Source organism: Rosa rugosa, chromosome 2 (assembly GCF_958449725.1).
Source record: "Rosa rugosa chromosome 2, drRosRugo1.1, whole genome shotgun sequence".
Lineage (NCBI taxonomy): Eukaryota > Viridiplantae > Streptophyta > Magnoliopsida > Rosales > Rosaceae > Rosa > Rosa rugosa.
The window spans coordinates 1,273,993-1,296,405 of NC_084821.1; the positions used below are offsets into that span (position 1 = coordinate 1,273,993).

Below are 22,413 nucleotides of genomic sequence, written 5' to 3' on the forward strand. Positions count from 1 at the left end.
TACGAAAGATATAATGCTGGTCAGTTTGGGTTATGGAGTTGCTCGTCGTGCAGTGGTACGCATGCACGTCAATTATGTGGTCTTAATTGGATTAATTTAATTTGGACTGCAGAGATATATTATTGCTTCTTTTTTTTTTTTTTGAAAAGTGAGTTCATTGAAACTTTTAACAATTACAATCGTTTAGAATGGCATCCAGATTGGGAGCAGACACAAGCCACAAACGGCTTGAAGCTAGAGCAAAGCTAGAACAAACCAGAAGGTGTACTACACCAACAGGTAGTTCATATACAATAAAATACTGCTCTGAATCACTTATAGAGAAACAAACAGAAAACTGATCGAAGATAAATTCCCAGCCTCCTCAAAATAATTACCAACAATGAGACCATTACCATGACCATGAGGTTTGGAGACCAAATCATCATAATCTGTAACTCGGGCATGCAAGAGATCGGTGGATGACTCAAGACTATGTTCGTCCTAGCACTTAAATGCTTCAAATCCTTATTTAACTTATCCTCCATTATATGTGAATACATAAATAGCCTGCGATACTAGTTGAGAAATCATTCTAAACTTAAAGGAGACATGGTGATGGCTCATGGCAGCTTCTGTCTCTTCCTGATCTTCTTCTCTTCCTTTATATCTACTAATAATATTCTTCATGCATACGCATCCAACCAAGCTCAACGCAACTCACTTGGTCTGTCAGATCCTCCTTCCTCAAACCGGATTTCTATTCATTGTCGCCCTCGTCGGGAGGGCATTACTATGTGTAATCGCAACGATATGGCCGCCTTAAGTAAAAACCCTGGCACCCCCATTGGTGGTAATTGTTTTTCCTTCAATTATTGGTTCCTATCTCACCCATAACAATTCAGTTGATATATGTAAGTGCAATTTCATTTTGTTTTCCACTTTTCCAGAAAAAGTGTATCAGATAACTAGTTGGTTGAAGCGATTCCATTCTCATTTTTAGGGTTTAAACTAAAGTGGTGCAAGTGTTAAATTCACTAAACTAATACCACACCTAGCTTGTCCCTTTTTGTTACTTTGCAGGGATCATTGGAGGACATTCAGTACCAATCTCTCCATAGTACCGCCAAACATCTCACTATGCTAAGGTGGTTTGAAAGGCCGATAATTACATATATGACGTGTACTAGTCTAATGAAATTACACAAAATTTGTAGTTCCCTTTTATCCTATTGTACGTACTTTAATTTGTAGAACTAGGCTTCTTAACCGGAAACGGTTGGGGAGAGGATTTTTTTTTTTCTTAAAGTAAAAACGTTAATAAACAATTGAGAAAGTTAAAAATTAGTTTGTTAGTCAAACTCATGACCTCACACTTACAAAATAAGCACTGATGCCTCTAGACCAAATAATATTGGGCTCATAATGTACCATAGTGATTCAATTGGAGTCTCCATTCATGAGGAGCCTACAGATAACACAAGTCTAGAAATTAAAAGAGATATATATTTTTTTATTTTAGAAATTCTTTTTCTTATACCTACAATAGATGAGATAAATAAACTAAATGAGATGACCATATGACAAAACAAATAGTTCGCCACTTTATTAGAGCAAACAATGCATACAACAACCATAGACCGGGACGAAGCCCACTCTTGGCATAAATTGGTAGACTTATTGAAAATAAGCTCTTTTATCAATAAAAAAAACAGCTTGAAAACAATGAGAGACCCAGTCCAATTAGGCCAATTAATCTAGCCCAAAGACATGGCCCAGAACCCATAGCCCAACCACATTCGAAGATCGAACACCAGCTTCGCTACACCGTTGCCACACCCCCAAAATCTTTGACAAACTTCGAAGTCACTGCCGGTGTTGAAACAATCTACTGGCGACCCCGCCAACGTACCACCGTCATTGTCCCAGCCAAAGCAGACTGTGCTGTTGTCCTTCTTGACTCCCACGAACATAATCGGATCCGATATGGATCAAAAGAGTCCTACCATACCACACCCTTGTCCAAGTTGAGAGGCCTCATCGGGTTACGCCCCCTGAATAACCCCATCCAGCGACGACATCCCGAGGACGCGCCTCCAGACGGAGAATTGATCATGAAGAAAACGTGTTGCACATGCACCGCTTACTGCTAATCTAGGGTTTTAGCTTTTGGTTTTGAATCTCCCGTTATTAGCTTTGATTAATTAGTTGGGGAGTGAAATTCACACTCCCCATTTTACAAGGGTACGTGGTGTTATTGACACACCCATTTTCTCTACTCACACACTTCATTTATATTTTTATTACTTTAATTCAATTTTTTTATAGAAATTATCATAATTACCCTCCCTTGCAATTATGTTTTTTTTTTCTTTTTTTCTATTTGGCAAATTAACCATCCTTACCATTTTTTCTCATCATCATTCTATCTCTCATCCTCAATATGGACTCGGACCTTGGGTCCATCATGTAACTCAAGCTCACTCCCGTCTGCTTCATACACCCCTATCTCTGCAACTCATCAATCAAGTTCTTCGAGAAGGACTCGCACGCCTTCCTATTAACCGCCATGGCTAACGAGCCCACACCATAATGAAGGAATAGATCATCCACTTGCAAACCTCCTTACTATGGAAAACAATGCCACATTGATGACATAGAAATCAAGGTCATGAATTTAAATGATGATGACAATAAATTTTGGGACCTCGGGGATTCCAAACCTTTGGGTTAGTCATTGATTCACCACCCAATTGAAATTTAAAAACTTTTTTTTATGTGGCTTTGTTTGCTTCTATCTACTGGTTTTGACCTTTCGCTTTTTCTTATACGGGTGGTGAGGTTTTGAAGGGGGCTGGCGAGACGACACATGGCGGAGAGGCGCTATCTCCATCTAGGAACTCCTCAGGTTGCATCGGATGATTGACTTACCGAATAGACAAAATTAAAGAAAAAAGATCGAAGAAACATAATTACAAGGGAGGGTAATTAAGGTAATTTGTAAAAAAACTTGAATATAAGTAATAGAAAATTAGAGGGGGTGTGTAAATAGAGAAAAAATGTTTGTCAATATAACACAACCCTTTTACAATACACACTCCATGTTTCCTTTTTTAATATCTTAATATCACATGTTACAATCCACACTACAAAAAGACAAAACTTAATATACTAAAAAAGGAAACGTGGAGTGTGGATTATAAAATGAGAAGTGTGAATTTCACTCCCTAATTAGTTTCTTATTTTATGGAGCCCTTTTGAGATAAAATATGTCACGTTTAATAGTTAAGTTTTGGAATCTGAGGATATCAGTATTGTGTGAATTCGTGAGGACTTTGAAACATGATGAGGATATCGTTCATTAATTCCAATCACTTCTTAAGGCGCCACTTAAGGCAACTCCAACAATACGAGAGAGAGAGGGGGGGGGGGGGGTGGGTTGTGGTGTGTTAGATCCAATAGAAAATTACATACAAGTGTCTGTTTGAAACTTTAATTAGCCTTAAAGCCACCAAATTCTTTTTGTACAAATAAGGCCACTTCCATCCACAGATTATTTCGTCTGTGACAATATTACCCTTCTACCTAAGAAGCCCAATTCCATCAGCCTAACATCGATCACAGAACTATCTCTCTCTCTCTCTCCTCCCCCCTTCCTTTCTCTCTCTCCCGTCGATAACAGATCTTCACGTCTTTGTCTCCGCTTCCGATTTCAGCGAACACCGGCACGGCGCTATCGGATCTTGCACCACAATCGTCACCTTTAATTTCCAGAAAATGAAACTGATCAAAAAATTATAGATCGAATGAAAATGAGAGAGGAGCAGGCAGATGAGAGAGGAGCAGGCAGCTCGTCGGCGGCCGTCTGATCGCTGCTTGATGATTTTGATCGGAAAGGTGAGAGGAGGATCGCGACGATGATGAAGGTGCACAGCGAGGCAAGGCAAGGCAGACCAGGCATCGACGACGTCGTCTAGGGCTCAGTTTGGTGTCAACTCCTTCAAGCCTCCTGATTTTCAAGCCACCTGATTCTCATGAAGGTAATCACTATCCTAATTGTTGTTTCGATTTTTTCTTCTTCTTGGAATTGTGAATTTTGTTGTCATGGAAAAACTGGATCGCGTTGGCCGACTGAAATTGAATCTCCGGCGCAGGGCGCCGTTTGGCGACTGTATCTCTATAGCAACAGCTCCGACGCGTCTCATGCCTCCACCGCCGCCGTCCCCGCTTAACCTTTCACAACGATTTTCCTCTCCGAAACACCGACCAAGACGCTTTCCGGCAACCGCTCACTCCAGGTAATTTTCTGCAAAGTTAGTTTCGTCGCCTTAGATTTTTATTGTTGACCGTATGATTTGGCTAATTCTTTTTCTTGAGGATTTGAGTTGTTTGTGATTTTTGGTAATTGATTTGAAGGAATTGAATTCCCTGGGCTATGAACCTGATGTTGTTTATGGTGTTAGAAGTTGTTAAATGCTTGAAATTGCAGTACGTATTGATTGATGGTCCAGTAGCTTGAAATTGCAGTACCTATGTTAGTAGTTTTTTTATTACTGATCCAGTAGTTTTGTACGTGTTATAGTAGCTTTATATACCTATGTTAGTAGCTTTTTATTAATGGTCTAGTAGCTTTATACATGTTTTATAGTAGCCTTCTGTATCTGTGTTAGTAGCTTTTTACTACTGATCCAGTAGCTTTGTATGTATGTTATAGTAACATTCTGTATTTATGACAGTAGCTTTTTAGATTGCTTATTATTATTTTTTATTTTATCTAGTTGATAAAGAGTGCCACGTTTGCGGCGCAGCGATACATTGTTGTTTTTAGTTTTTATTTCAAATACTAATATTTTGTTGTATCTTTGTTCTTGCAGAGTTCTTTCCCTTTGCATTTGTAGTAGTAGATTTTGAAAATCATGTGAATTTGGATATTGAAGCCTATATTGACCAAGAGATCATTCGGCCAACTAAATTTTTTTGAAATGAAGGCTCGTGCTGAAGGTGGCAAATGATGCATATGGATCTAGAGCGTCACCATTGAAAAATGGCAGTAGCATTACAACATTGACAATAGCTTTATACAACTATTGTAATAGATTTTCACAACTATAGTAGTGGCTTTTTACAAGTATGGAAGTAGCTTTTTATATAGTTACATTATTGCATGTTGAACCCTGCATACATTTTGTAACATTGATATGTTTTCTTTTCTTGATTCCAGTAGCATTTTATTTTTGTTGTATCCTTTATATTGTCGTAGTTTTCTTAGTATCTGAGAATAGCTTTCTCAGTCTCTGAAAGTAGCTTTTGTTCTACTTGATTATTGCTTTTGGCGTTGATGAGAGTAAGTTTTGGTGATGCGAGAGTAGATTTTCTTACTGGTGAGTGTAGCTTTCTGGTGTTGGTGACGGTAGCATTTATTGCTGGTGAGCGTAGCTTTAGGTGTTGGTGACAGTAGTTTTTGGTTTTGGAGAGTGTAGCTTTTGTTGGTGACAGTAGCTTTTGTGACATCGCGGGAAATCTCACCGGAGTAACTTTTGTTGCTAGTGACAGTAAATTTTGTTGGTAATAGTAGCTTTTGTTGCTAGTGACAGTAGCTTTTGGTGTTAGTGACAGTAGCTGTTTCTGGTGGCTTTCTCCGGGTACTTCACACAGAATGCTATACCGCCTGGGGTATCGATCCAACTCCTCTATCCTGAACCAAGAACACAGCGTTAGAGGGATAAACTGTACCGGACGGTTTATGCCTCTCTGATGCCTGAGTGAGAAACTAATATATAAGTAGATCAAGTAAATAGTGGATAAAGGAGTTATTACCCGTAAAAGGTGGTTGTGTTGATGCTTAAATACTAGAGCAAAGGGAAGGGGTTTCCCCTATCTTCGATGTGGGACGCATGTTGCTCCCTTGCAGCTAATATCACCCTTCTGGTGTATTTGGATGCGTTGTGCTGATCAGGTCCGGACCTTTCTGTGCCCAGGGTGCCGTCCATGATGCAAACCATCCTGGTGGGATGTGAACCAGGTCCGTGGTGTGGTACCTAGGTCCTCCCTACGGGGCCCCAGCTGACTGCTAAACCTAGTGAACTTATCTGGTAGTATGTACAGTAGCTTTTGTGGTCGCCGGAGGTCGGCCGGAGACTTGCCGGAGTTGGCCGGAGGTCGACCGGAGACCCGCCGAAGTTGGCCGGAGACCTTGCCGGAGAGGAGAGAGAGAATAATTGTTGACTTTTTACTCTAGTGGCATTTATGTAAATATGTTGGTTTTTAATATCCAAAATATAACATCTTTTTTAATCTAGTGGCCTTATGAGGGAAAAAAACTAGTTGGTGGCCTTATGGCTAAAAAAACATTCAAAGATGCACTTATATGTAATTAACCCTAGATCCAAATAGCACTTGGGCTCTCCAACAATGCTTTTGATGAAGAGTTGAGCCTCGGTGCTAGAGGATATGCCAAATTTGTGAGAGATGAGGATATATTTGGATAAAAAAATTTAATTTTTTCTTAATTTAATAAATTAGCATATTATTAATAAAATATTTAAATATGTTATATTCATTATTTTTAAATAACAATATACAATAAAAATAGAACCTCTATATAGCACTTCATTATTGGAGATGAGAATGTGTGCTATATGAATAGTGCTTAAAGGAAGTGCCAAAATGAGTTTAACACCCCATGTACCACTTCATTGTTGCAGTTTCCCTTATCTGTCTTACCTTATTGAGTTATGGTAGTTAGCTGAGTTACCCACCCGTGGCTTTATTACCAACTATAACACCAAATTGATAAGTTCCCCAATGTGGAAATTAGTTGCTACTTCTCACCACACACTGATGTTGTTCCCAATTTATTTGCCATCTTTCTCAATATGTAGTTTGTGGTTTTCTCACAAAAACTAGATCCCCATGCTTTGTCGAAGAGATCCATCAAAGGAGCCTAGGAGAGTATGCATGTTCAACAGCCTGCTCATTTTAAAATTATTTCTTGTAGGTATGTGCCCCGCAGCTGTAGTAGGGTGGCACATAAGCGCTAGCAAGTCACACTATGATCGAGTTATACTTAAACTTTACTCTTGCATGGGAATTATGGGTTTTCTGGTACAGATTGAGATACTCTTTTTTCCTTAGTCAAAGAGTGCTTATTATTTGGAAGCGAAGGTTTTTGACGAAGCCAAACATGTGCTTCTATTCATTGATGTAACTTATTTCTATTCCTCTCCAATACGCCACTCAAATATAAGGGTGGGCGCGGTTCGGTGAGGATTGGTGTTAGGCCAAAACCGCAACCAAACCGCTTCATTCGGTTGTGCTATATTTGAAACCGCAACCGCATTTTAAAAACCTACACCGCTTACTTCGGTTACACCGTTTTGCGGTGCGGTGCGGATCGGTTTCGGTTGTATTCAGCTTTCTATTTTTCACATATTTTTCAACCAAAGTCGACAAGCGGTGCAGCAGCTTCACTTGTAACAGTTGGTGTTGTTCTGGTGCTTGACCAGTTGGTGTCGCATTGGGAGTTTGCGATGCTCCACTTCCCTGACAGTAAAATAAAAAACAGAATTAGCATGATAATTTAGCAATCAAACCACAATTCTCAAACAATCATTAGCATCAGTAAAGAATCAGATACAAACAGAAACAACAGAGCATCTCAATAATGATTTGAGACTTGTAAATCGAAACATTCCCAATCAAACCACAAAGTACCAAACAATCATTAGCATTAGTAAGTAAGAAACTGGACTCTCATCCTCATTAGCACTGATAACAAAACCATGCTCTCATGCTCATTTCGAAACAAGCTGAAGTGCTAAACCCAAAATCGAGCTGAAGAAGCAAGTAAGAAACTTAAGATCAAATCGAAACAAGCTGAACCCAAAATTGAACCCAAGTAAGATCAATCCGAAACTGATGCTCCCAAACAAGCTGAACCCAAAATCGAACTCAAAATCAATTCGAAATCGAAATCGAACTCTAACTCTCCATACCGATTCCATCCTCAGATCAGATGACAGCTGAGAAGACTGTTAGCGACGGCGTTGTCAGCGTCAGTCGGCGTCGTCAGTCTTCGATTGGCGTTCAGTTGAGGCGTCTTCGATCAACTGAGAAACTGGGGAGAGGTCGGCGTTGACTCGTTGAGTTGAGAGAGATGAGGGTCGGGAGGAGGCAAAGTCGAAATGAGAGATTGAGAGGCTAATGCTAGGGTTTTCTCTCATTGAGAGTAATCCAGTGCATCAGGGAGTAGCTGTACCTAGATTTCCACCAATTACAATTCGACAGCACATTTAAAAGTATATAAATAATACTTAATTAAGTAAAATAATATTAATTTAAATAAATATTAAATATCCGGACCGGTTCGATTATTTCCGGGTGGTTCAAAAGCTAAACCCGGTCTCGAACCGTAAAAATCCGGTTCGGTCCGGTTATATCATTTTTCCAGCCTTGTTTCATCCGGTTCGGTCCCCGAGCCGGTATTCCGGGCTGGTTCGGCCGGTTTTGAAGGTCCGGTTCGGTTTCTGCCCGGCCCTACTCAAATATACTAACTGATAGCGAAAGTCACATAGACCAGACGAGCTAGTCCGCTATTTACGCACATTCTACATATACTAAATGTGATCACACTGTTCATTACTGTTCATGTAACAGTGAATTGACAGTTGTGCCCCTGAATTTTGACTGAAATTACAGTTCTGCCATATCCTTCATCTTTTTTTTTTTTTTTTTTTTTTTTACAATTCTGCCATATATCCTTTCATTTTAAATTTTTTTTTTTTTAAGAGAAAACAATTCTGTTTTGTATTTGTTAATTTCTATAAATCATGAAAAAAATTTATCATTGTTTGCATTTATTGCTAATCTATTATTAACAACAAAATAAATCATATTCTAAATAACGCCGATGTTTTTTTAGATTGTGAATATTCATATAACATATGAAACTTGAAAAAAAAAAAAAAACCCCGCAGCATCGCGCAGATCAATTTGCTAGTATATACTAATAGTCGTAATATTTCATTTTCGTTTAATTGGTTCGAAGGTCATAATCTCTCTTAACTAATTAGTAAGTTCGAAGGTCAGGTTGGGTTATGGACTTGCCAGTCGTTCACCGGTACGCACGTTAATGAGAGCAGGACTAGATAGTTTGGATACTTTGCAATTATTTGGTTTCTCTGTATCATATATTACTTTTTCTATTGACTTAATTGCTTCAAATCCTTATTTAATTAACTCATCCTCCAATGTGTGAATATATAAATAGCCTGCAATACTAGGTGAGAAATCATTCTAAACTTGACGGAGACATGGTGATGGCTCATGGCAGCTTCTTTCTCTTTATGATCTTCTTCTCTTCCTTTATATCTACTAATAATATTCTTCATGCATACGCATCCAACCAAGCTCAACGCAACTCACTTGGTCTCTCATCTCCTCCTTCTTCAAATCAGATTTCTATTATTGTCGCCCTGGTCGGGAGGGCATTACTAAGTGTAATCGCAACGATATGGCCACCCTAGGTATAAACTCTGGCGGCACTCCCATTGGAGGTAATTATTTTTCCCTCAAATATTATTGGTTCCTATCTCACCCACAACAATTCAGTTGTATATATAAGTGCAATTATTTCATTTTCTTTTCTAGAAAAGTATATTAGATAACTAGTTGGTTGAAGAGATCCTATTCTCATATTTAGGGGTTAAACTAAAATGGTGCGAGTGTTAAATTCACTAATGGTGCGTTTGGATGAGAAAATTATGAAATCCGTAGGAATTTATAAATGATGGAATCTTTAACTCCATCAATCTAAAATTCCATTAATTGCAATTTCTATTGTTTGGTTGTATCTATTTAGGATTTGAAATGTGTAATTAATTAAGAAAGTTTAAAATAAATAAAAAAATAAAATAGAAAAAAGCCTTGTTTTGGAAATGAAAATTGAATACTGCAAAGGAATTCGTAAATGACACCTATTTTGATGGAAATTGAAGTAGGGAATTTAAATAATGAATTCATTCGTTTTTTTCCACAGAGAAATTTAAAATTTCCAATCTGATAATGCCAAACGAGGGAATTAGCTTGTAGGAATTATGAAATCCTTACTTTCAATTAAATTCCATCATTTTTTCCCTCATCCAAACACACTCTAAACTAATACCATACCTTGTCCATTTTTATTACTTTGCAGGGATCATTGGAGAAAATCAAGGAACAAGCTCTCCATAGTACCGCGCGCCAAACCAGATCACCATTCTAAGGTGGGAGAAAGGTCGATATATAATTCCATAAATGACGACATGTGTAGTCTAATGAATTTACACAAATTTATAATTCCCATTTTATCCTTCTGTACTTGTAGAAAATGAAAAGACCGGAAACGGTTGGAGAGAGGAAAAGTTCATTTCCTTTTGTTAAGTAATAACATCAATAAACAATTTAGAAAATTAAAATTTAGTTTGTGAGTCAAACTCATGATCTCTAATTTACAAAGTAAGCACTGATTGGCCGAGCTCCTAATGTATTTTAGTAATTCAATTGGAGTCTTCATTCAGGAGGAGCCCACAGATAACACAAGTCTTTTTTAGGGAAAAAGTCTATTAATTTACCCAAATTTCAGCTACTTTAACTCCATTTACCTTTACATATTATAAAATTGTCCACTTACTCAACAAATTACATATTTTTTGTCCTAATACCGTATTAAGTTTATTTTTATTTTTATTTATTTTAGAGCTTTTATCCAGAGCGAGGCCTCGCTTTGAAATTTCAGAGCGAGGTTAGGATTTAAGGTCACTTTTTGGTCTCATATCCACATCTCGACCGTTCATTTTTTAGGTACTAATGTATAGATCATCTATACAAAATTTCAGCCAAATTGATGATTTTTAAGGTATCTAACTCACTTAAACCAGTGGACGAACTGAATCTGTCCAACCTAAACCGTACTAGCTTTAAGGCAGTTATCAATGCCTTAAAGACCATCAATTTGGTTGAAATTTTGCAGAGATGATCTATACATTAGTAGCTAAAAACTGAACGGTCGAGATGTGGAAATGCGACCGAAAGGATTAGAGCAACCATTGCAAGACATAGGTCAAAGTGCCAAGATTAAAATTGCCTCCCAAAATTAAAATTTTCGCATGGCTTCTTCTTCAGGACAAACTATCCACTACGAATCGACTTGCACGTTACACTAGTATTCCAGATATTTGCCCTTTTCGTACTCTACATTCGGAATCCATTGATCATGTTTTTCTCCATTGTCCCTATTCGTCTGAACTTTGAAAATCATTACCCTGTTTTGTTCCTAACATTCCTTCTATCTCAGATGCTATCATTCCTTGGCTTCTTTCTAACTGGAATTCTTCTCATCATTAACTCATTGAAAAAGTCATCACTGTTTGCTGGAAACTATGGGATCAACGAAATAAGCTTAATTGTTTTCCAACAAAAAATTCCTACAATTCATGATGCAATGACTCGTATTAAAACTTTTCTTACTGACTTTTGGGCAGCTAATAAAATCTCACTACGGGCTTTCAGGAGAAAATGAAGAACTATGATTGGATGGTGACCTCCTTTACCCAATTACTACAAATTAAATTTTGATGGATTAGTTAAAAGTGACGGTACAGCTTTCGCTAGCTTCGTCATTAAAGATCAAAATGGAATTGCCATTTGCGCAGGTTCGATTCCTATTGGCTTTGCTCCAGTCCTTCAAGCAGAGGCTGTTAGATTGAAGACCGGATTACTCTGGGCAAGTCAACTCCAAATACCAAATCTTCATATTCCTAGAGTGCCTTGGAGAATCTTTCACTCCTAATTAAGATGATCAATCATATTCATAGAGTGCCTTGGAGAATCTTTCACTCTTTTGGAAGATATTAGCTAGTCATCTTTCCGCTTATTTTGTCAATCATATTAAAAAATTTTGCACATGTATCTGATGCGCTGTAGTGTTAGATAATCTAATAGGAAAACACTGACCTTGAGGACTTGGTGTCATTTTATGCTCTTACAAAATCTACCCACTTGTTGTCATTGATTTTGAATTTGTTTACCTCTTCTTTTATTCAATGGATGTATATTTCTGACACATGAAAATGGTTACTCCTGAGGCGAAGGTTAAATGTAGAAGGTGGATGCCGGATAATCTGGTACGTGTAATAATTAAAGTTGATGCCGGATAATTAGACTTGCGTATGTTTTGATCTGTTTAGTGGATGACTGAAGTTAAAACTGATTTTGTGCAGGTTTAATTTGGTGATTCAGTCCCTAGTCATGAGTTTAAAGTGAATGCTGGTGGGAAGGGTGAAAGTTCCCATAATGTGGCAGAACAGGGTGGGCTGACTATAAGAGCTGGCTGCATTGCTGCAATCCGAAAGATTTCAAAGAAACAGTTTTAGGTTTGTCAAATGCAAAGACAAATGCAATTAATGAAATGGGATTTGGCCCATTGCAGAGGCTAGGGGACAGCAAACTTAACTGTGAGATATGTCAAATACTGTAAATTTCTTTATTAGAAGCTCAGTCCTTGTATAGAAATCTTGTATATACTGTGAATTTCTGTATAAAATGGGAATCCTGTTGTTGATGAATTCCTTGTATGGAAATAGAAATTGTGTATCAGTTGCTTGTATAGAAATCATGTATAAATCACTTCCTTGCATGATCCTGTATGGATGGAACCCTTATATAGAATTTAATAGTTTGACCATAGTTCATAGTTGAACTTGCACTCTTGCAGATAATATGTAAAGCATTTGTTGGTAAGAACATCAATTGTAGTACATGTTAAATATAAACATTGTCCATAAAGGAAAGCTGTTTTCATTATTTTGCTTATTCCAACTCCTAGCAAGTTGGTGCAAGTACCTTATCTGACCAAATTGGAGCATCTGTACATGCTGAATATTAAACAAACAGGACTAAGCTTTAATCACATGGACAACTTGATGCTAAATTCAAACAAGCAGACTAAGGCAAGATTCCATCAAGTCTCCTGAAAAACTACCACATTTCATCTCTACTCCAAGGATGACTGGAGCTCGGGATTTGGTCAGCATAACTCTTTAAGAACACAAAATAAGGATGCCAAGGCAGGGTACTAGAAATTACAAATAAACTATCACTCACTCTTCCATCTATCATTTCAGGTGCTTCACCACTTGCAATTCATTGTGCAAGACCTTCCACATTTCCAGACTTCCCAAAACAAGGTTCTCCAATAAGACACGGACTAATCTTGGGGGCGCCTGCCCAAAAATATCTTTAAAATATAAAACTGACTTTCTCACAACAAAATGCAACATGTACAGAAACATGGCAAAGGTTACAAGAGGAGTTCCAACTAGTTACATTGGTTACATACTCATATAGAGTCAGCATCTTGTTACCCATGGTTCCTTGTTCAGCTCCAACTGCAAAAACTTCTGTGCTCTTACCCAGCACAAGAATAACCTGACCATATACACAGAAGCACGAATGATATGACTGAAAATAAAACATTTCATACCTCAAGGCATACAAGAAAACAGAGTATGCAACAATTCTATACAAGCTTCCACAAAGTCTTTATAGAAATGGCAACATCATATATTAGTTTCTTATAGCTCGTTAAGTACAGGAAGATCACAATTTTTAGAATACAAATATGGTAAACCAGTAATCAGTCATTACGCAAAGGTTCACTAGAATAGACCAACCAACCCAAAATTGGCCTAGCATTATAGACCAAAACCAATCAAACCAACCCTAACCATGCGAGAAGATTATGCAGTAGATCAGGAATTAAAAGTGTAAATTAGAGATTTATCATTAAGATACCTAATGAATATTCCCAAAAGCTGTGAACGAGAAATGCTTATGGAGACCCCTAAGCATAACAATTATACTGCTATCTCAGGCTCCATAAAAACTTGCTTGACGACCGAAAATGAAAGCCAACAGATAATCCATCTAGTACATGTAAAAGTATAACATACTATCAATGGAAATATGTAGAGTCATATGACTAAGAAGACAAACCTAAATGCACCATGAAAAAATTCTATAGTATTCCATAGCTTTGACAAATTCACTGCATCCTCAGATCGTGTGACAGCTGCAAGGAATTGGTAACTTCAGGATACCAAAAGAAGCCTATTTCTAGCAAGCTTTGACAACAGAACAGCAATATAGTTCATATTACAAATAGGGACATTCATAAACACATTGGGCCTCTCCCAACCTACTACAAAATCCCTCTATAATATCTTTTACCCTTCAGATAGCTTTATCAAAATCAGACCCTTAAATCCATAGACACAACCGAAATACACCACTGTCAGGTTATAAGAAGAAAAAAGAAGCTCAAACCTTACTCTTCGATACTTCCAGCTACTTTCTTCGAGATAACTTCAGTTTTCCACGGCCTTAGATCACAAAAAGAAAAAAGAAATAAAATATAAATTATCTAAAACCACCCACCTAGATTGAACAAGACCAATTATACAAAACAGCAGGGGAAAACAAAAAAAGCAAATTCAATTTGAGTTCAACAAACACTGATAGTCAGATTGAATGCTGGAAATCCTTGAAGTTTTACCTGTATCGAATCGAGCACAAGAGGACGAAGTTTCTGGTGTGTGCAGGAATCGAGGCCGATTGCTCTCGTCTGTGATTGAGAGATGAGAGGATGGATTAGAATGGGTAACCGATTTGGATCACGGTCGTGATTGGTGAGGGTTTTGTTTGCGATTGGGAGGGTAGAGGGGCGTCTAGGTCTAGGTCGGGAAGAAGAAGACCACAAATAAAGAAGAAAGTTAAACTTGAAGAAATAAAAGATGAGGTATCACTCTTTCTCGAAATCTGTTTAGCGGGAACATTGAAATATTCCCCAAAATTTTTAGCGGCAAAATTGAAATATCCCGATAATTAAAATTTAAAATTTAAATTTAAATATCTCTACTAAACCCAATACTTTTAGATTTTTCAAAAGAGTAACTAAATAGGAAAAATTCTTCTATGCACCGATGGTGCATGTAAACCAGCAAATTTAACAAATCTCAGTTGTTGATATATATTGGCAATTTTTTTTTAATAATAAAAATATATACTTAATGTTTTCTAACCATCTATTTTTGTTGGTATAAGTGCATGTCGGTATACTAAATACTCTTTCTAGAGATAAGATCTCAGATTTAATATTCATGAGTGGGTAGAATGAGCTCGGGCATAGACGAGTGTGGTCGCGAACTGCTCGAAAATCAAAGTTGCGGTGAAATCCGTTATAATTGTTTTAGTAAAAATATATGTTAGTAGGTAACTGTTGACAACTCTAAATGAAGAACGAATGAGATCAAATTTATAAATATATTGAAAATGTCAAATTTATCGATTTTCAATTTTAATTTTTTAGATCGCACAAATCCTTACATGTCTGCTAATGATGTAACTTGTTTATTAATTGTATCCAAAAATATACATTCCATGAGCAACTATGTGGAGAAAATAGACTTTATTAAAATCGACTGTTGGATGTTGTCATGATAAAAAAAAATGGATATGATCAAAATTTCAACTATTTTCATCGTCGTTTAGGTCTCGATCTACTAGGTGGACCTTAAACCCTAAATACAACACAAAACTAATATGCTCATAACTACTCATTCCCAGCTTCTTTTTTCCGATCTGTCAGCTCTCACACTCCCATGAGTATGAGCTATATCAACTAATGCAAAAATTTCAGGAAGTTTATCTCCTCATGGTTTAGCTCTCCTTAGGGAAATATAAGCACATAAAGGGTTGACCTCTTTATTTGATGTTGAAATGACAGCATATCAAATTATTTTTTTTGCACAATACATATAAATACCTTATAAATAGATGGTTAATGTCAAACTTATTGACTTTCAATTTCAAGTTATTGAATCACACAAAATCTTTACATGTCTACTAATGCCGTCTAACTTGTTTATCAGTTGTATTGAAAAGTATACCTTCTATGAGCAGTTATGTGGAGGAAATAAACTTTATCAAAATCGACCGTTAGATGTTATCGTGATAAGAAGAAATGGTTATGGTCAAAATTTTAACTATTTTTGTCGTCTTTTGGGTCTCGATCTACTAGGTCAACTTTAAACCCTAAATACCATATAAAACTAATATGCTCATAACCATTCATTCCCAGCTTCTTCTTTTTTATTTTTCAGCTCTCACACTCCTGTGAGTATGAGCTGTATCAACTAATGTAAAAATTTCAAGAAGTTTATCTCCTTATAGTTCAACTCTCCTTAGGGAAATATAAGCACATAAAGGGTTGACCTCTTTATTTGATGTCAAAATGACAGCATATCAATTTATTTATTTTACACTATACATATGAATATCCTATAAATAGATGGTTAAGGTCAAATTTATCGATTTTCAATTTGAAATTTTTTAATCGCACAAAATTCATACATGTCTACTAATGCGGTCTAACTTGTTTATTAGTTGTATCGAAAAATATACATTCCATGAGCAACTATATATGTGGATGAAATAGACTATATCAAAATCGACCGTTGGATGTTATCATGGTAAGAAGAAATGGTTATGGTCAAAATTTCAGCTATTTTCTTCATCATTTGGATCTCGATCTACTAGGTCAACCCTAAACCCTAAATACCACATAAAACTAATATGTTCATAACCGCTCATTCACAACTTCTTTTTTTCAATCTGTCAGCTGTCACACTCTCATGGTTATGAGCTAAACCAACCAATGATAAAAATTTTGGGAAGTTTATATTCTCATGGTTTAGCTCCCTTTAGGGAAGTATACACATATAAAGAATTGACCGCTTTATTTAATGTTGAAATGATGACAAATTAGATTAATTTTTTTACACAGTACCTCTGAATATGCTATAAAAAGATGGGTAATGTTAAATTTATTGATTTCCAATTTCAATTTTTTGGATCATACAACTTCTCATATGTTTACTAATGCGGTCTAATTTGTTTATTAGTTGTGTCGAAAAGTATATCTTCCATGAACAACAATGGCAACCCTAAGTCAAACACATTTATTAAATACTAAGAGCAACTCCAACAGCTTCCCCATATTTTGATTTTTCTCTAATTTAGGGGAAAAAAAAGCCTCTTTTGCTCCAACAGATTCCCTATAACTTTCCCTATTTTAGAGAAAGTGAGGAAAGAGAAAACCAAATTCCCTATATTTACAGCAATCTCTAAAATTTTAAGGAAGAATATGGAGATTTTAGAGATTGCTGTAAAATAGAGAATCTGTTAGAGTTGGAGAAGAAAAAGATGCTAAAGCTTTAACTTTTGTTTCCCTATTATACAGAAATTATAGGGAAGCTGTTGGAGTTGCTCTAATAAGTTTAACCGCTTCATCACCTTTCAACTTTTTTTATTTTTATTTAAAAAAATTATTTTAATTTTTTGTCTATCAATGTACTTTAAAGTTATAGAAAATGCAAAAACGAAATAATTAAAAAAAAACAACCAGCAATCAGGCATGGCTCGAGATTGGACTCAAAGGACCTGTAATACAGCTAGAAGCTTACACAAAAAAATGATTCTAGTCGAGAAAATGACTTTAATTATTAAAACATTGAATTAAATCTCATCTAAATGGACTTGTAAATATTTTCAATTGTCAATTGTCCTTACTTATTTATTCTGATAATTTAATTAAGTAAAAATTAATACAATTTAACCTTAATCCTTATTTAATCAATTAATACTGAATTAGTGATATTCAATCCTCCATAAACTTAATAAAAATATTTTCAGTTCTTATATTCCGTTTTTCATAATTCAGCTCTACACCTAAGTTGGGCCCATGTCCAAGCCGATCAATGGTCAGCTCCAGACCCAGCCCAAAACCGCTCCAGCCAATTTCGGTCCCGACACGTCGTCCGCGCCGCCCAAATCTGCAGCTACACGGCAGTGGGATTCACAGCTTCTGCCCGAGCTAGATCTGATTACGTGACGAGGCACGAGAACAGGCTGGTGGCGATGTAGTCGAGGTCATCGCCGACCTTGAAGGTGTACTGGCGATGTAGTTAAGCTGTGGACATCAACACCTTCCTTTCTACACAACTTCTACCCAGACCCAAAACTAAAATCGATAAATTGACTGAGCTATGTAAGAGTTAATGGGTAGTTAGGATTAGGAGTTTGAAGTTTGAACGCAGCTGACCTACTCATTCAATTAGAAAAGGGCTGACTCGATCGGGTAGTGATCTCCATCTTCTTCTTCCTCTCCGATAGCAACCCAGGCAATTGAAAGGTTTAAACCCCTGCTTCCCAACATTTCAACTTCCAAGAGCTCAAATTGGTAGAAAATATGGACTCACAGATAGTTGCTCTCAATCTCTCAAAATTAAATTTCCAAAACCATGCACAGAAACCAGAATCGATGAGCACAAGAGAGTGAAGAAATAGCTAAAGGTCCTATTTGCTTTTTACAGTCGAACTTTTTTACACCGAGTACAGAAATTTGTTTTTGACGTTGACTGTTAAAAGAAAGTTAGTATCAATTGATGGCCCAGATGACTTGATTACTGACCCCACATATTGGACGGTTCAGATTGTATCACGTGTCTCTCAGACTTGTATGTGTACTTCCACCGCCGTGTACTGAAGAATTTTCGCCCAAAGAAATAGCTTCTTGGCTTGAATCCCCGACACATCGGAAACAGAGTCGAAACTCAGCTTTCCTTTAATGTTCTTGTTCACTTGTTGTAGTACACCAACTGATCAAAGTGAACATAATTCAACTGATCAAGGCACAATTCGTTTTTTTCTTTAAAAAAATTCTTTTCTTTATTTTCTATTTTTTTTTTCAATTTTTAGGCTATGTACTCTCTAAGTTAACAGTGACCAGTAGATAATTATATGAGCAAAGGAATACCAAATACAAGCTGACATATGCAATTTTACAAAATCAGGAAAAGAAAGGTCTCAGCCACAAAACTTGGCTATAGATTCCATGACAAAATATGGGCCAAAATATCTTCCATAATTTGTATAGCTATATGAAAATGATGCCTCTATCTTTCTTAGCTGTTCGGACTGGGTTATGGACTTGCTGATCCTTCTGGGAACCTATGCATGTGGTCATCAATTAAAGTGGCAATGCTGATCGACCTCATTTTAGTTCAATATAAATACATGAGTGAAATCGGATCTAAACAACAAACAGACTTGCTAGTGCAGCTTTATCACCAAATGGCTAATGCATTCCTTTTCTTCTTGCTCTTGATATTCTCTTCCAATATCACATTTGAAAACATTCATGCTTGCAACCAAAGCGAACGCAGCTCTCTGCTGTCCTTCGCTCTCACTTTGTCTTCTCCTCAGTTGAATTGGACTTCCGCTGATTGTTGCAATTGGGAGGGCATCACATGTAATCAGGGTGGTTGGATCACCCATTTGCAGTTACCTTCCAAAGGACTTAAACTCAAAGAAGGTACTTTTCTATCATCATCACTCGGAAATCTCACACATCTCACCCACTTGAATCTCTCCCACAATTCACTTTATGGTTCTCTAGATCAAACTGAATTCTTCTTGGCCATGAATGATCTCGAAATCCTAGATTTGAGCTATAACCTTCTCTTTGGAGTGTTACCATATTCTCTACCATCTAGTCATATTCGGATGGTGGATCTTTCCAGCAATAGGTTACATGGTGCAGTTTCATCTTCTTTTTTCCAAGAAGCTTGGAATTTGACTAGTTTCAATGTCAGTAACAATACCTTTTCCGGTCCTCTCCCATCCTCCATTTGTCATCCTTCTTCTTCCTCGTTACGACACCTTGATTTTTCCTTCAATAAGTTCAATGGTAGTATATCTTCTGGATTGGGGAAGTGTTCCAAACTGCAGGTCTTCCGTGCTGGTTACAATTACCTGTCAGGATCGCTTCCAGAAGATATCTTTAATTCTACCACACTTGAAGAGATTTCACTACTTCGGAATTCATTGTATGGAGCAGTGAGTGATAGAATTTCCAACCTCACCAACCTTACAACCCTTGACCTCTCCCATAACCAGTTGAGTGGTGTGCTCCCACTCCATCTTGGGAAGCTCTCAAAGTTGAAACACATACTCCTTGATTTCAACTATCTGGAAGGTTCATTGCCCCTATCTCTGATGAATTGCACAAACCTCGTTGAACTACGTATGGGAACCAACAACTTGGGAGGTGATATCTCCATGCTCAATTTTTCCAAACTTAGCCAACTTAGTAAACTTGACTGGCGGAAAAATAACTTCTTTGGTATCTTGCCGAGAAGCATCTACTCGTGCAAGTTCTTGAAAGCAATTCGATTGAACTATAATAATCTAGAGGTTCAAATACACCCTGAAATTCTTTCCTTGAAATACTTGTCCTTCCTCTCATTTGGTTGGAACAAACGTCTGACCAATGTGACAGGGGCAATAAAGATACTGATGGGTTGCAAACGACTTGCATACCTATCATTGTCATCTAGTTTTTTAGGTAACGAAATGCCGAACGGTGTTGAAATGGCGGATTTTAATGGATTTCAAAATCTTCAATGTTTATGTTTGAGTTCATGTAACCTTAGTGGTATAATTCCTTCATGGCTATCGAAGCTGAAAAAGTTACAGGTCTTGGATATGAGTCACAACAGAATCACTGGCTCAATTCCAAGTTGGCTGGGGACTCTTCCAAGCCTGTATTATTTAAGTATGCGATTCAACCAACTTTCTGGAGAATTTCCAAAGGAATTGTGCACACTACCTATGTTAGTATCTGGACAAACTGCAGCTCAAGTAGGTCGTGTTTATCTTGAACTGCCCATCTACTACCGTCCTAGTGCTGATGCAGCATTTTTACAGTACAATTATTTGTTTTTTTGCCCCATATATATACCTAGGTCACAATTGCCTCAGTGGGAATATACCTATTGAGATTGGCCAATTGCAGCTTCTCCGACTGCTGGATCTTAGTGCTAACAACTTCTCCGGCAACATTCCAGACCAGATATCTAACCTAAAGTACATGGAGACACTGGATCTCTCCACGAACCATTTGTCTGGAAAAATCCCGGCATCATTCACAGGTCTTAATTTCTTATTTAGGTTCAATGTCTTGTACAATAATCTCGGAGGACCAATACCATCAAGCACTCAACTCCAGAGTTTCAATGCTTCTGCATTTGAGGGGAATCTGAAACTTTGTGGTGCCCCACTTCCAAATAAGTGTCAGACAACAACAGGTGCTGATGCACCTGATATGAGCACCCAAGATGTAGACACCAAGAAGAATCAAATTCCATGGTTTTATATTTCTGTTGCACTTGGGTTCATCACAGGATTTTGGGGAGTCTGTGGTCCCTTGGTGCTTATGAGAAAGTGGAGGTATGCATATTACCATTTCCTAGACAATGTACAAGACAGGTTCCATGTGATGATAGCAAAGTGTATGGCAAGCATGAGGAGAAAGTTTGTTTAGAAGTTAGATAGTAGACATAATACTCTACTACTCTTATTGTAATAATCATAAGAAAACATTCCCACAAATTTTCATTGACAAGCATGAAATTTTCACATTTATTTACTTATAATTCATTCAGTGTAGATCAGTGCCTGTAGTTGGCACACAGAGGAAATAACAATACATTATTTCTTTTTATGGCAACTAACAAGAAATTCATATGCACATACATTTGCTTCTGTAGGCTACTTGTGTGGAGAGAACTTGAGAGCAACAAGCATAAAATTCTTGCAACAGATAGAAACAGATGCACACTTTATTCTTCTTCCAATGCCAACTCCATTTAGTTCTTTCTACCTACAACACCATTAAGGAAACTACATTTGTCACGCCCCTGATTTTTAACACAAATAAAAATCGATATATAATCCCATAATTATGCATGCGTGAACGTTCAGTCATCAATACCAAATACCTGGAAAACTTTTTCCCTTATACAATATACATATTGATGCCCTGAACCCACTATGTCAATATTGACCCGCCTACAGAGTCATATATTACATAAGCTTACGAATTAAATTGTCAACAACAAAGTAAAACGTAAAAGCTCCTCAGAGTTTACTACATAGCGGAAGTCATAACAATGGCAAAGCCAAACAAGTTTGCTTCCTACCAGTTCTGCTGCCAACAGGCCACCTCAGCTTCAGCCCCGATTATCCTACCCTGCAGGATTAACCCCTACACCGTTGGAATGGTGCACCGGGTTGTCACACAACAAACCCGGTAAGCTTTTGCAAGCCCGTATGAGTAACTCAAAACAACTCGCACAAAACTACGGGATAAAAGCCCGCACGTTTCGATCGAGGAAACAACTCACACAAATCACGTTTAAATCAATAAACAAATCACGGTATAAACCCACACGAATCACGAGATAAACTCACTCAAAATCACATTTAAATCAATAAACA

At 37.2% G+C, this 22,413-nt stretch overlaps 2 long non-coding RNA genes and 1 pseudogene across 2 annotated transcripts; 2 read left to right on the plus strand and 1 right to left on the minus strand.

Annotated features, from left to right (window-relative positions):
* The first annotated feature begins 3,587 nt into the window (after positions 1–3,587).
* Positions 3,588–5,136, plus strand: LOC133731124 (uncharacterized). Its single transcript, XR_009856677.1, has 3 exons — positions 3,588–4,019; positions 4,134–4,277; positions 4,854–5,136. It is a non-coding gene; the product is annotated as an uncharacterized LOC133731124 (long non-coding RNA).
* Positions 5,137–12,882: 7,746 nt separating this feature from the next.
* Positions 12,883–14,910, minus strand: LOC133733726 (uncharacterized). Its single transcript, XR_009857850.1, has 4 exons — positions 14,570–14,910; positions 14,341–14,396; positions 14,011–14,086; positions 12,883–13,443 (listed from the first exon to the last, which is right to left on the minus strand). It is a non-coding gene; the product is annotated as an uncharacterized LOC133733726 (long non-coding RNA).
* Positions 14,911–19,063: 4,153 nt separating this feature from the next.
* Positions 19,064–21,792, plus strand: LOC133733725 (receptor-like protein 2; annotated as a pseudogene).
* Positions 21,793–22,413: the final 621 nt, after the last annotated feature.